The sequence below is a fragment of the Thamnophis elegans genome, chromosome 5 (assembly GCF_009769535.1).
Source record: "Thamnophis elegans isolate rThaEle1 chromosome 5, rThaEle1.pri, whole genome shotgun sequence".
NCBI lineage: Eukaryota > Metazoa > Chordata > Lepidosauria > Squamata > Colubridae > Thamnophis > Thamnophis elegans.
Window position 1 is genome coordinate 60,634,194 of NC_045545.1, and position 12,919 is coordinate 60,647,112.

The following is a 12,919-nucleotide window of genomic DNA, read 5'->3' on the forward strand; positions in this document are numbered from 1 at the left end:
ACACAAGCCCACAACCACATCAAGGTAGTGCCTCATTTGAAGGGGGTGATAACAATAATAAGGTTAAACAGGGACGAGAGTATTAACTCTCAGAAGCCTCACACACACAAACCATCTCTCAATCTTGAGTACCAAGATTAAAGTTCATATTTTAATTTGTATACGGTATTAATTAATTTTGTTTGTTGCAATAACATTTATACTAAGCATTTTGAGAATCTGATGCAATTGTGTTGCATGTATTGTTCTTTCAATATTATTATAATGGTTCTGTATTGTTTTACAGCTCTTTGTTTTAAATATTTATAAGCCACCTTTCAGTTCACAAAAACTCTCAGTGCAACTCATGTGGTTATAAACCAGTAAAGAACAATATAGAACATATTCTGAGACTCAACAACCAAATGCAAAATTAATATGCTACAAACATTAAGAGCAATTCCAAGTAAGAGTCAACAATACTCAGCATAAAAACTGCAGCTGATTAAAAACTAGTGAAATGTGAAATGTCAAGGGAGCTTAACAGATACAACAGTATTTTCTCATAACTAAAACGATATTAAATGTAGCAGGGCATTTTACATCTGAAACTTCCTTTCTCCTGGAACTGCCCCCATTTGAACTTTAAAAGGTGATGATCATTCAATAAAGAGTATAAAATGTGCGTGCGCACGCCCACACACACACACACACACACACACACACATTCTTCTTACTTGCACTTAACCATAGTACTAATATGCCTTAGTAGCACCTTTTTCCTGCTGTACCTGAGTGATGTTATCTTCTTGTCATCCCGTGCCCATGAGTGTAACAGCCTTGAACTGTGTTTAGGAGCACCAGTGTTAAAATAGCATTTCCTCCTTATTCTGATCCTCTTAGTAAAACTGCCACAAGTATATAAAAGCTATTAGGCTTTGCCACACATTTACCTTGAAAGAATTCAGGTGACTGAAGCAATATGAAACAGAGGAAAGAGAGGCAGGATAGGAACGGCAATAGGATAGTAACAGAAGCCCTATGACTTCTAGCAACATATAAGACCCAACAAAATCTTTACAAGTTGGTTATGTGAATAAGGTAAAGGTTCACCTCGCGCATATGTGCTAGTCATTCCCAACTCTTGGGGGCAGTGCTCATCTTCATTTCAAAGTCAAAGAACCAGTGCTGTCTGAAGATGTCTCCATTGTCATGTGGCCTGCATGACTAAACACCTAAGGCACATGAAATGCTGTTACCATCCCACCAAAGGTGGTCCCTATTTTTCTACTTGCATTTTTACATGCTTTCGAACTCCTAGGTTGGCAGAAGCTGGACAAGTAATGGGAGCTCCCTCTGTTATGTGGCGCTAGGGATTCGAACCACTGAACTGCCAACCTTTCTGATCAACAAGCTCAGTGTCTTTAGCCACTGAGCCACCGTGTCCCTAAAAAAGTCACCAGTCATGTGAATACAAAAAATCTAATTTCTAAATAGCTGGGGGTACAAAGGACAAATATATTGATGTGCACTTAATATACTCACCTGAAACCAAAGATTAATTTTATACATTACTAAAACCTCCTATCTGTTTGTCATGAGTAACCTTCACTTGGGAAAAATAATACATCATAGTACAATTTTTGAATCAAATTATTTCAAATGGGTTAACTTAAAGAATGTGTCCAAAATTTCAGACCCAAATTATACCAGTCCTATTCATAAAGTCTTGGCCATTGAAGGATCAGGATTAGCCATGATTATGCGATTTCATGTTCAACTACCCTTCTCATAAATCTGGAGGTTTCCTTGCACGAGATAAGATGAGAGGGGTATATCCCTGCCCTCTTTTTCACCTCCCCAGTTGGCTGATGGCAACGCCCAAAAAGTAGATATTGAGTGCTTTGGAACTAAGGTCAAAAATGGACATCTCTAAATAGCAGTGGGTGATGAGGGAAAAATAAATTAATGACTTGGATGCCTGCTGAGTGATGCCACTTCCTCCCTGGAAGGAGATGTTTTGGGATACACTGATGAAGGGGGGATTTTTGTTCACCATGCACGGGTTTCTATTCCCCCTCCACCTTGTCTGCAAAATAGCAGACAATTCTGTGAATCTGCCATGGGAGAAAAAGAGGAGAGGGTGGGAGCTTGACTTGGGCTCTAATAAGATTGTGAGAGGATGGGAAGCAGCACCAGCCTATATCATATTTAGAAAGAAGGGTGACTTAACTGGTGATGGGTTATCTAGTTTAATTATATAATTGATATCAATAAATATAAACACATATACAATAAAGATGAATATAGCATGTGACACAAGAACACTCATTCCTTACACTTCTGAACTCTTTGGAGGAAGGTCAAAGTTAAAACCACCATTTTAAAGGAAAAGAAGGAAGATTGACCAATATATATGGATTTCTCAATTCATTTTCTGGAAATAAACAATATCTTTCAGCTAGTTATCCTGCTTTTCAGCAATGGAAAACTGTTTCAGTTACATGAAATGGTTCAACAACCTTAATTATTATTTCCTGCTCTAAATGTTCACTGTTAATGATACCGGATTGGAGTGAAACAACTGCTTCTTTCTCACTCTAGTAATCCTGAACCATTGTTTCCCTTTTTCTAGAAATGAGTTGTCCTGGGTAAGACATTCTTCTACCCACTCCAAGCACAGCTATTTTTGCCTACATAATTTCCTAACCTGCTGACATTAGACAATTAATGCAACCCTCAGTCTGGATTTGTTCGGCGACTGCCTTTATTACACTTTAAAAGTAAGCATTACAATTGCCAATGCAGGGTAGCATCATCTTTTCCTTGGGTAGACTGTTCTGGCCCGCAGTGCCCTCTTGTGTCTTCCAGCACAACAAACTAATACTGGAGCTGCTGATAAGCAGGAAAAGATATTAATGTTTCTTGACCTTGTGATCTGCTGAAACAAGCTCCATTTCGCACCAACCTCCTAACTATAATGTCTGGCACAGCATTGAAAACAGTGCCAGAACATCAGTGAAGAGGGATTTCTATGGTGGGAAGAAATTAGTTTTAAAAGAATGCATAAAAGGAAAAGTCACATTTAAAAGAAATTTAAACAAAGAATCCAGCTACATGTACTGTAGCTTCAAAGTTTTGACAATGCATTGCCACATCGTGTGCAATTTGAAAGCTTAATACAAGCAGCAATAAAAATCAGTACTCATTCTCCCGATCTGCTGTTCTGTGAACTGCTATGTTCCTCTCCTGGTTCCTACTCTACATATGATTCAACAGTTAGACTCAAGACTAGGCCATTAACTCTTTCCTCTTACACCAGTTTTTCAATGCAAATTACTATCCTTGATGACATAACCCACAAGAAAAGGGAATGTGGAGGTATTATCCAAAAACACACTGGAGATTGTCAATGCTTTGACAATCATGCTGACCAGAAATTCTGGAATTTACAGTTCCAACACGTCGAGGTGAAGGAGATTAACCTACACCAATCCCTGCATTGCAAAGCTCAGGTCATAGCATGCATGTTTTAATCTTGCTGTTTGACATGGCATAGTCTCCCAGCTATGTATCTGTGGAAGTCCTGGAAACGAACGGTTGACATAAACAACAGAAGAATCTGCTGCTTTCCAAGACATATAATGAATATAACAACAATGAAATCTCTGCCTCCCTCCCTTCCCCTCTCTCCTTCCCCTCTTTCTCTCTTCCCCCCCCTTGTGTGTGTGTGTGTGTGTGTGTGTGTGTGTGTGTTCATATTTACAAAGAAACAAACTGGAAATTTAAAAAAGATTATTACTTTAATGACCTCGTGTTAACACTTCTTATTAAGAAAAGGAATATAGAAACTTTAACAAAATCCATAGGTATAACAAATAGTTTCAAATAGGCTAAGAATAATAGACAAGTCCATAAAATCATAGCTGTTGTTATTACAGTTTTTGTCATATAAGATATAAATGTGTGCACACATATGCTGCACAGTAATTGATTCCTACAAAGAATTCTTACAGGAGTTGGAGTTTCTTTTGCAATTAGTCTAATAGGCAACTACTTTTACAATGGTGGGCATTGTATCTCTACAGTGAATTCTGTAAGAGGTATTGCAAAGGCCCATTACTTCCTTTTCTGAAAGCACTAATCATAAGAGGCAAAGTAAGTACACTTGCTCTCAGAAAACCATGGTGCATCTTTTCTTCTTTAGTACCTGAATGGGGGACATTCCAGAAAATTTACAAGAATTTCAGAGATTTGTTATGCTTTTCAAATGTAATCATGAGGAAGTCAGGGAAAACATCACCACTGTTTATAACGTATCTATTCACTGTACTTAATCCAGGAAATTGCAAGTGTACCACAGATTTTACTGTACTACATTATCGCCAATATGCTATATTTGATTTTTAAAAATACTCTACCAAATTGGTAATTTAAGAAGGACTTTGCCATACAGTTATGCATTAAACTCAGGTTAAGAGTTAACCTAACCTCAATCAGATTTTTGACCTGAAACTCTTAAGTGGTTGTCTATATGAACAAGTGCTTTAGAAAATTGTGTCATTTTTCTCTCATGTTGAGTGTCATAATGCCTTGCTGAATCGGTGGCATGAGTGTTTCAGTGAAAAGTGATAAATTCTTTGTATCATAGGGAAATTCTCAAAACCTTTGCCTGATGGACATCAGCTTCTCCAAAATTGCCCTGGGAACTTTAGCTGTCTGAAGATACATATAATTCTTTGACAGGATTCTTCCATCACAGAATTGTACATTTCCTAGAATGGTGATGGAGGCCCATAATGTCTGCCTTATGATATAGTGTGTTAACCTCTGACCGATAGGAGGCACTACATAGTTTCATCATTGGGCTCTGCGGTCATAGGTATTCTTACTACATGTAGTCCTCGACTTATGACCACAATTGAGCCCAACATTTCTGTAGCTAAGCAAGACAGTTGGTAAATGAGTTTTGCCCCATTGTACAACCTTTCTGCTACGGTTGTTAAGTGAATCATGGCAGTTAAGTTAGTAACCTAGTTATTAAGCAAATCTGGCTTCCCTGTTGACTTTACTTGTCAGAAGGTCGTATCACATGACCATGGGACACTGTAACCATCACAAATATGAACCAATTGCCAAACATCTGAATTTTGATCATGGGGAATGCTGCAATGGTTGTAAGTGTGAAAAACTGTCATAAGTCACTTTTTCAGTATAATTTTTCCATATAATTTTGAATGGTCACTAAATGAATGGTTATAAGTTGAAGAATACCTGTACATGGCTTATGTTCAATCTTTTAACAGGATTTAAACCCACAGGCTTTGCACTTGGTGTCTAAACAATACATTTTTTAACTTTAAGGCTATCTTGACTCCACAGGACTATGTGGGTACCTATGCCTGAAGAGTCCCAATAAAGATTAAAGCTACATCAATCCACACTTCAAAGCAGGCCTCTAGAATAAGCCCCAGGGTAATAATAACAAAACTTTCTGGCCCGACAGCATGTAAAAATGGAAGGCATACCTGCTCAGCTTCTACAAATGGTTTATTGTTTGAATTTACTAACCACCCAATTCCAATGAATTTACAATATATGCTAGGGCTGTGCAATATTTTAGATTTTAAGGGATCATTTCTCAGAGTTTTATTATATCATCTACTAATCATAAGCAAATGACAAACACAGGTAGTCCTCGACTTCCAAACATTCATTTAGTGACCATCCAAAGTTATAATAGCACTGAAAAAAAGTGATTTATGACAGGTCCTCACACTTAGGACTATCACAGCATCGTAGTCATATGATCAAAATGCGGGCATTTGGCAACTGGCATGTATTTGCAACAGTTGCAGCATCCCTTGTGATTGCCATTTGCAACCTTCCCAGACAGCTTCAGACAAGCAAAGTCAATGTGGGAAACTGGAGTCACTCACTGACAGCACGACTCACTTAACAACCGCCATGATTTATTTAATAGTGGCAAAAAGATTGCAAAATTGGACGTGACTAACTTACCAATCACCTTGCTTAGCAATGGAAATTTGGGTCCTAATTGTAATTGAAATTCAAGGATTGTCCTGACGTGGCTATGGGCCTTGTACCTGGTATGTTTTCTTCTCCACATTCCCTACCTTCCAAAAGAAATTACAAAAATTTTGCTACTGATCTGAAGTGCAGCTCAAGAAGACTTAGCCAGGATTTTCTGTGGGAAAAGAGTAAAAAAAAAAAAAAAAGAACAAGATGGCAGTTGTGATTGGGTAATTGAAGCTACACTCATGAGTCTTTTGATATCTCTTCCCCCCACTCCATCCCCCATTTATGTCCTTATATTTAGCTATTGAATAGTCAAAAAGTAACTACAATGAACATTACATTTATTTAAGTATTCTTTCATTTATTTAATGTGGTAGTTCTGGGTCAGAGGTGGGTTGCTGCTGGCATTGCTGCTGGTTCGTTTCGTGTACACAGTTGAGTGTAAATTGTTCTACACATGTGCAGAACATGAAAAACTTAGTAAAAAACATGCTGGAATGGCATCGCCAACTGGGGAACCAATTTGGGGGCGTGGCCAGCCTGGTTGCTGCCGGTTCGGGTGACCAAGGCCAAAAGATCACTACCAGTTCACCCGAACTGGTGCGAACTGGTAGCAACCCACCTCTGTTCTGGGTGTCTTGAAGCATTACATGTTACATGTGTTGCTGTGTTTTATATTATTTTATATAAAACGCAGAAATACATGTAACAGCCAAGGAATGAACAAAACAATATAGACATCATGAACTCAACGTACACTCTGTCCTGATTCCTTTATGACTTCTAGCTCACAAAAATACAAACAAGGTCACAACACTTATATTTGCATCCCACTAAAGATTTGGGAAAAAATAAAGAGAATGTTAACTTAGTTTGGTATTATGAGGTCTTGGGAAGTGGAAAAACCAGTGGCATGGAAAAGCTCTTTGTTAAAATCAGTGGCTGAACTAAATTGATTTCTGAATAAAGGCTATATCCACATAACATGCTTACTCATGGTTAATTAAACTATAGTTTTCCAAATTAACCCCTTCTTCAAAGTTCACAAAACGCACTGAACTATGGAATACCTCAAGGGCCATAGATTGCTCCTGTGTAATTTCAAATATATTTACTGGCTTCTGTTTGATCACAATAAATCAGTTAAGTCCTGGAAGACAGCTACTCTCTCTTCCTTTCAGTAAGAAAAATCTCACTGCAGGTTTCCATTAGATACCCCAGCAGGAAGCTGTATATTACATTACCAACACCTGTGTAGAGTCTGACTTTAGTAATTATAGTTCAACAGATCACAATCATCCATGCACACAGAGAGACAAAATTGTAGCAAGAAAAGCATCAACTGCCCCGGCTCTAGCTTTGCCAGAAGTAGCATCCTGAAACTCCTTTTTCTGACCTTGTTCATCCTGCTAAAAACAAGACATACTCCAGTCCATGTCCAAGGAGGAAGATTTAAGAGTTGCATGAGCAAATGAATAAAGAACTTTACCTATCTCTGTCAGATGCCGTTGCTAAGGTGAAATGACTTCAATAATTGCTACCTGTATTTACTTTTTTTTGTTCTTTCCAATACTTTTCACTTATTTGATATTGCTATTATTGAGCATCTTAAACAGGACTTCAAAAAAAGCACTATATAATTTTTTTCCAATAACAAAGAAATAACATAGTTTGCTGAACATACAGGTCCTGTTCATGAAGAAGCATAGTCCCACTTCATCTTCCACCCAAGTAGACACCATACTTTCATCTTTACCCACACAGTGTGAAGGACTAGTGAGAGTCTAAATACAATAAAGCTCAATGTACTAAGAAAGCATTGAGACATTGATTCTGAAACTGCTGAGGTCAAAAGTAGGGCCAATTCAAAGAGGAATGTAAGTGGCAAGACTTTCAGATAGCATTCCCTTCTCACTTGAAATATACCTCTGCAAATAAAAATGCTGTTAACAAAAAATAACAAGAGTTTGTTTATTTATAAAAATGATTCTTATTGTCTTTATTTTCCAAGAAAGTTTTATATAATTAATATTATCCTGTACAATAACATAAATGCAAGCAAAAAGCAACAGAGTAAAAAGCAAAACTACTTAAAAGGCAAAAGAAAGTTAAATGGGGGGGTTATGCTAATATAGCCATAATATGGTGCCCATGATTCAATTGTTCAAACTGCTCTGACTGTTAAAAAAAATCATCTATGCTCTTTCCTTCCCCACATTTATTGTACCTTTTATTCAAAAATTTTAAAAAATACTCCTAGACATATAATGAAATAGTAGACAAGCTCCTCCACTTTATATTATTTCTTATAAATATATAGAAACTTGATCAAATATTCAGGAGGAGATCTTTTCTTTATAGTTATTTTGGGACAACTGAACATACAAGAATTTTCTCCAGCAAGGGGCCACTACAGAGGTGGGTTTCTGCTGGTTCGGCCCGGTTTGGCCGAACTGGTAGTGGAATTCAGGCCTGGGTTGCAGAACTGGCAGTGATCCAGGCCTGCCACACTGCCGAAATGGTCTTCTTGCTGCTGCTTGGTGCCACCATTTTGGGTTTTTTAGTGACTTCACGTGCACAGAACAATTTACACTGAATAGTGCTCCCGTGTTCATTGCACACAGGTTGCAAACTGGTAGTAAGACCAGCAGCAAACCACCCCTGAGCCACTGCTGAATTGAAGGGCTGCCCAGACAACCTTGATTGCAGCCACCTGACTTCTTTCCATAGTAAATTGCTAGCAAAGTCTAACAATGTTAAGGTTATTCGTGGGTAGCATCAAAAGAGAAAAATTCTGAGGATGTATTAAATCTGGTCACTTGTGGATTGGAAATGAGATGAAGGCAACAATATGAGAAAGAAAAATGATACAAAGCATCTTTGTTCTGTGATGAGGTACAAATTGAAAAGGACTTTCCTATTCTGAAGCACTTCAACTCACTGATTCTGGTTTTACTGGAGTTTTGGCCTCCAAGTCACCTCTTTGATTGCAAGTGTTGTAAGATGGGTAAGCTTTGTCTCTTGATTTCACAAAATGGATTTGGATAGGTTCTCATGATAGAATACTTATACCTGCTCTTACCATGCAAAACAAAGTTAGTTTAATGAGCTAATAATCAGGGATGTCAAACCCTATCCCGTCGCTGGCTACATGAGGAGTTTATTTGATCTTGAGGGTAGGTGGGTGGTGGCCGGGCCTGAAGCAGCAGGGCTGGTCGCTCATTGCCTCTATGACCTATCATAGGCTGGATCCAGCCCATGAGCCACTTGTTTGACATGTCTGAGATAATTTGAGGAGCACATAGATCAAATGCTTTATTCCCTCTTTTTTCCCCAAAAGCAACTTCCATAAGAGTCTCCGGGTGCTAAATATCTTGTTTCAGCAAGTGAAAGAGTGCAATCACAAATCATTGCAAATAATTCTAAGGTTGGTATGCCAGTCTGATATTGTACAATTATATATAATGATTTCATGGTGCTTTGGCTGGCCAAGAATCAGGCATTTAAAAAATAATGGCTTTTCTTGCTTTTTCTTCAAAGTGTATTAACTTTCCTGACTGCCTAAAAGGCAATTATTAACACCAGTGCATTTTATAATTGGGTTTATTCTGAGTTGCATGCTATTCATTAAATGCTTACCGTTAATCTTGATAAGATCCCATTTCTTGGACAAAGAAGAACTATGGCAGATTGGCACTTGGTAGAGAAGTCATGAGGGCATTGGGAAATCTATATTGATCAGAATTGTGCAGCCTATGATATTCTATGGAAACAGAAATTGGAGTTTAAAGTATCAGAATAGGAAGACTATTTGAACTTTGGTGCTTGGTTTCAGACTGCTCAAAATATTGTGGACAACCAAGAACACAAACCAATGGATCATGAAGCAAATCCATCCACAATTCTCACTTGAGGTACAAATGACATGCTTCAAATTATCCTACTTCAGACATACCCAGCTCTCTAGGAATGCTAGAAATAATGTTGGAAAAGTTATAAGGAAAAAGAAGAAAAGATGATCAACAGCAAGGTTGATGGACTTGGTTATAGTAGCAATGAAGACCTTTGAGAAACTTAAAGGAACAAATTAGTAATAGATCATTTTGGAGATAATCTATGTGGTCACTAAGAGTCAAAAATAATAATGTGATGGCACATAAGCAAATTAGTAAATAACATTATTATGATAATTTCACAGTCAGCAAGATGTTCGGAGTGGAGTTGGCATTTTTATCCACTTATTGAGTCCTTCCCAAGGATTCGAGAAAGGCACAAGCCATTCTCAGTAAACAGTCTTTTTCAATTGACTGATGATGATTTTGTCAATGCCAATGGTGTTCAAGAGGTGCTCCAATTGTTGCACCTAAGTACTATTGGCATTACCTTTGCTTTCTTTTTCCATAGTATTTCTACTTCTATTTATTGGTCTTCGTATTTTGTTAACTTCACCAGTTCTTTGCCTTCTTTTTTACTGTCTCCATTTAGTGCCACATGCACTATCTAGCCTTTTTTTTTTCTTATCAATAATTGTTAACACAATTGTTGGTATGTTATGCAGCAGGTGCCTGTCAATTTGAATTCTAAAGTCCCAGAATACTTTAGCTTACTCATTTTCTATGGTTTTACTTTCTCTATTTTATGGTCCCACCAATTTTTGCTTGCAGGCAAATGACATTTCTTGCAAAAGTTGCTACATTGTTATCCCATTATTTGTGATCAATTTCTTCAATCTTCTTGTAGCAGCTAATCAAGTGGTCAGAGCTCAGTGGCTCATGAGGTTACAACACTGGACTGACAATCGGCAGGCTTGTGTTCAAGACCTGTTGCTGCCACAGGGCAGGGTGAGCTCCCGTCACACCCTCTAGTTCCTGCCAACCCAGCAGCCAAAAGCAGACAATTAATGGGCACCACATCAGTGGACAACTTCACAGGAACACGAAAGGAGCTCCCAACTGGGTATCCTCCAGGCCACAATGAGGTCACTGACACTTTGGTGCTTTTGAGATAGAAAAAAAATCCAGGTGGTCCATTATTTGTTCAGCTTCCTTGCAGAAGTAGAACTTGTTGTTGCTTGCTGTCTTCTCAATTCTGGCTTTGTATGCATTTGTTCTTAAGGCTTGATCTCATGCAGCCAAAATTAGCCCCTCTTTCTCTTTCTTCAACTTTTTCTGCTCTTAGTCATTCTCAGCTCTTGCTATTATCTGCATCGCCTGCTATTCTTTTAATGGACTGGCCATATAATACTTTGTCTTCCCACATCTCTCTTCATTTCGTCTTTCTTTCAGTTTGGTCTCTCCAGGACTTAGTAAGCCTTCCAGGTCTACTTTAGTTTTAGTGCATCTTCTTCACTGTCCTTCAGATATTCTTCCAATGCCCCTTTTTCCTCATCAACTATCCAATGTACTTGCAATATTCCACACCCACCTATTTTCCTTGGTAAGTAGGAATCTGCCAACATTGCTGCAAGGATAAAGGGCATGTCATTATTTTTCTTCATATCTAAGCTCTTTCTTCAGTATACTTGATGTTGTCAGCTTAAAGGATTTATTTATTTATTTATTTATTGGTTTGTCAAGCATGTATGAGAAAACAAGTATAAGTATGAATACAACTGGTATGGTCTGCCGGCGGCCGGCGGAGCTCACAGTAGAATCAGACCTCACCCCATTCCTAAGAGATCAGTAAGGGGGCATGCATAAGCACACCAGCATGCCTACCATCCCTGTTCTACTGTTCCAGTTTGTTCGTAGTCCCATTTGTTTGTATGTATACCTGCTTATATTTATATATAAACATATAAGTGTAAGCAGGTATATGTATGTACATAAGAAATGAGTACAAACAAATGGGAACACGCTGGTGTGCTTATGGATGCCCCCTTACAGACCTCTTAGGAATTGGGTGAGGTCCAATCTTAAAGGATACCTAGCTATTTGTAGTTATCATCTTGATCCAGACATTTAATATTATTTCCATAGAGCATCTTGATTTCTTCAGCTTTCACTATTTTTACCCATTTGATGGTGAACATGTCCCAACAGTATGCAGGGTTGGTTCTACTAATGCTTTACATGCTTTCCAGCAACCTTCACCTGGGTCAATGGATGGTTCGGACATGGGGGAGGAAGATTCCTTTGAAACTTCTTTACTTTCTCCTCTGCCAAGTTCCTATGAGAATTCAAGTTCTGATGATCTCATGCAGGAAGGGAAGGGCAACTGGAAGAAGCGAGGAGGCTGGGAGGGAAGATAAAGAGAGACAAGAAGTGACAGAGCACTGGAGGGTGGAGTCAAAAGAAAAATCAGCATGGGGTTCCTCTATTGCCACAAGCAGACTAAGTCTAATCCCTCTTGAATTCCATTAATCCTTAACTAGTGCCCAAATAGAGCTAACCATTAGTTTCCTAGATTCCTGTGCATATGCATGAGCAATAAATCAGTTTAATTGGAACTTAATGTGTGGCCATCAGATTTGAAGTCTGACATCACACAAATATAACCAGATTGCAAATGATTAAATTAACATTGAATTTTTCCCCTACTGTTTTCAGCAATATGTAAATTGCCAAGCAGATTTCAGATGTTATTGTTCCTATTGTCATAGAATCAGTTTTATTAACTTTCTGAATTATTTAGCATAAAATCCTATTTTTAAATTTGAATAATTAAATGTGTTTGTGGCTATGTTTCTGCTAGAAACATGAAAAGACAGCAATCCTATGACCTCCTTCTACAATGTGTTCTTCTTGCCCTTGCAGAAATAATTTCAGAAAAAAAATATTTTGCTTTTGTCATCAATTTTAAAGTTGATTTGAAAGGTCCATTTACAAACTGGTGGCAATGGAGCAGAGTCTATGTTGCAGCTTCTCATCATGGAATGCCTCTAGCAAATTGCTCCATTTAA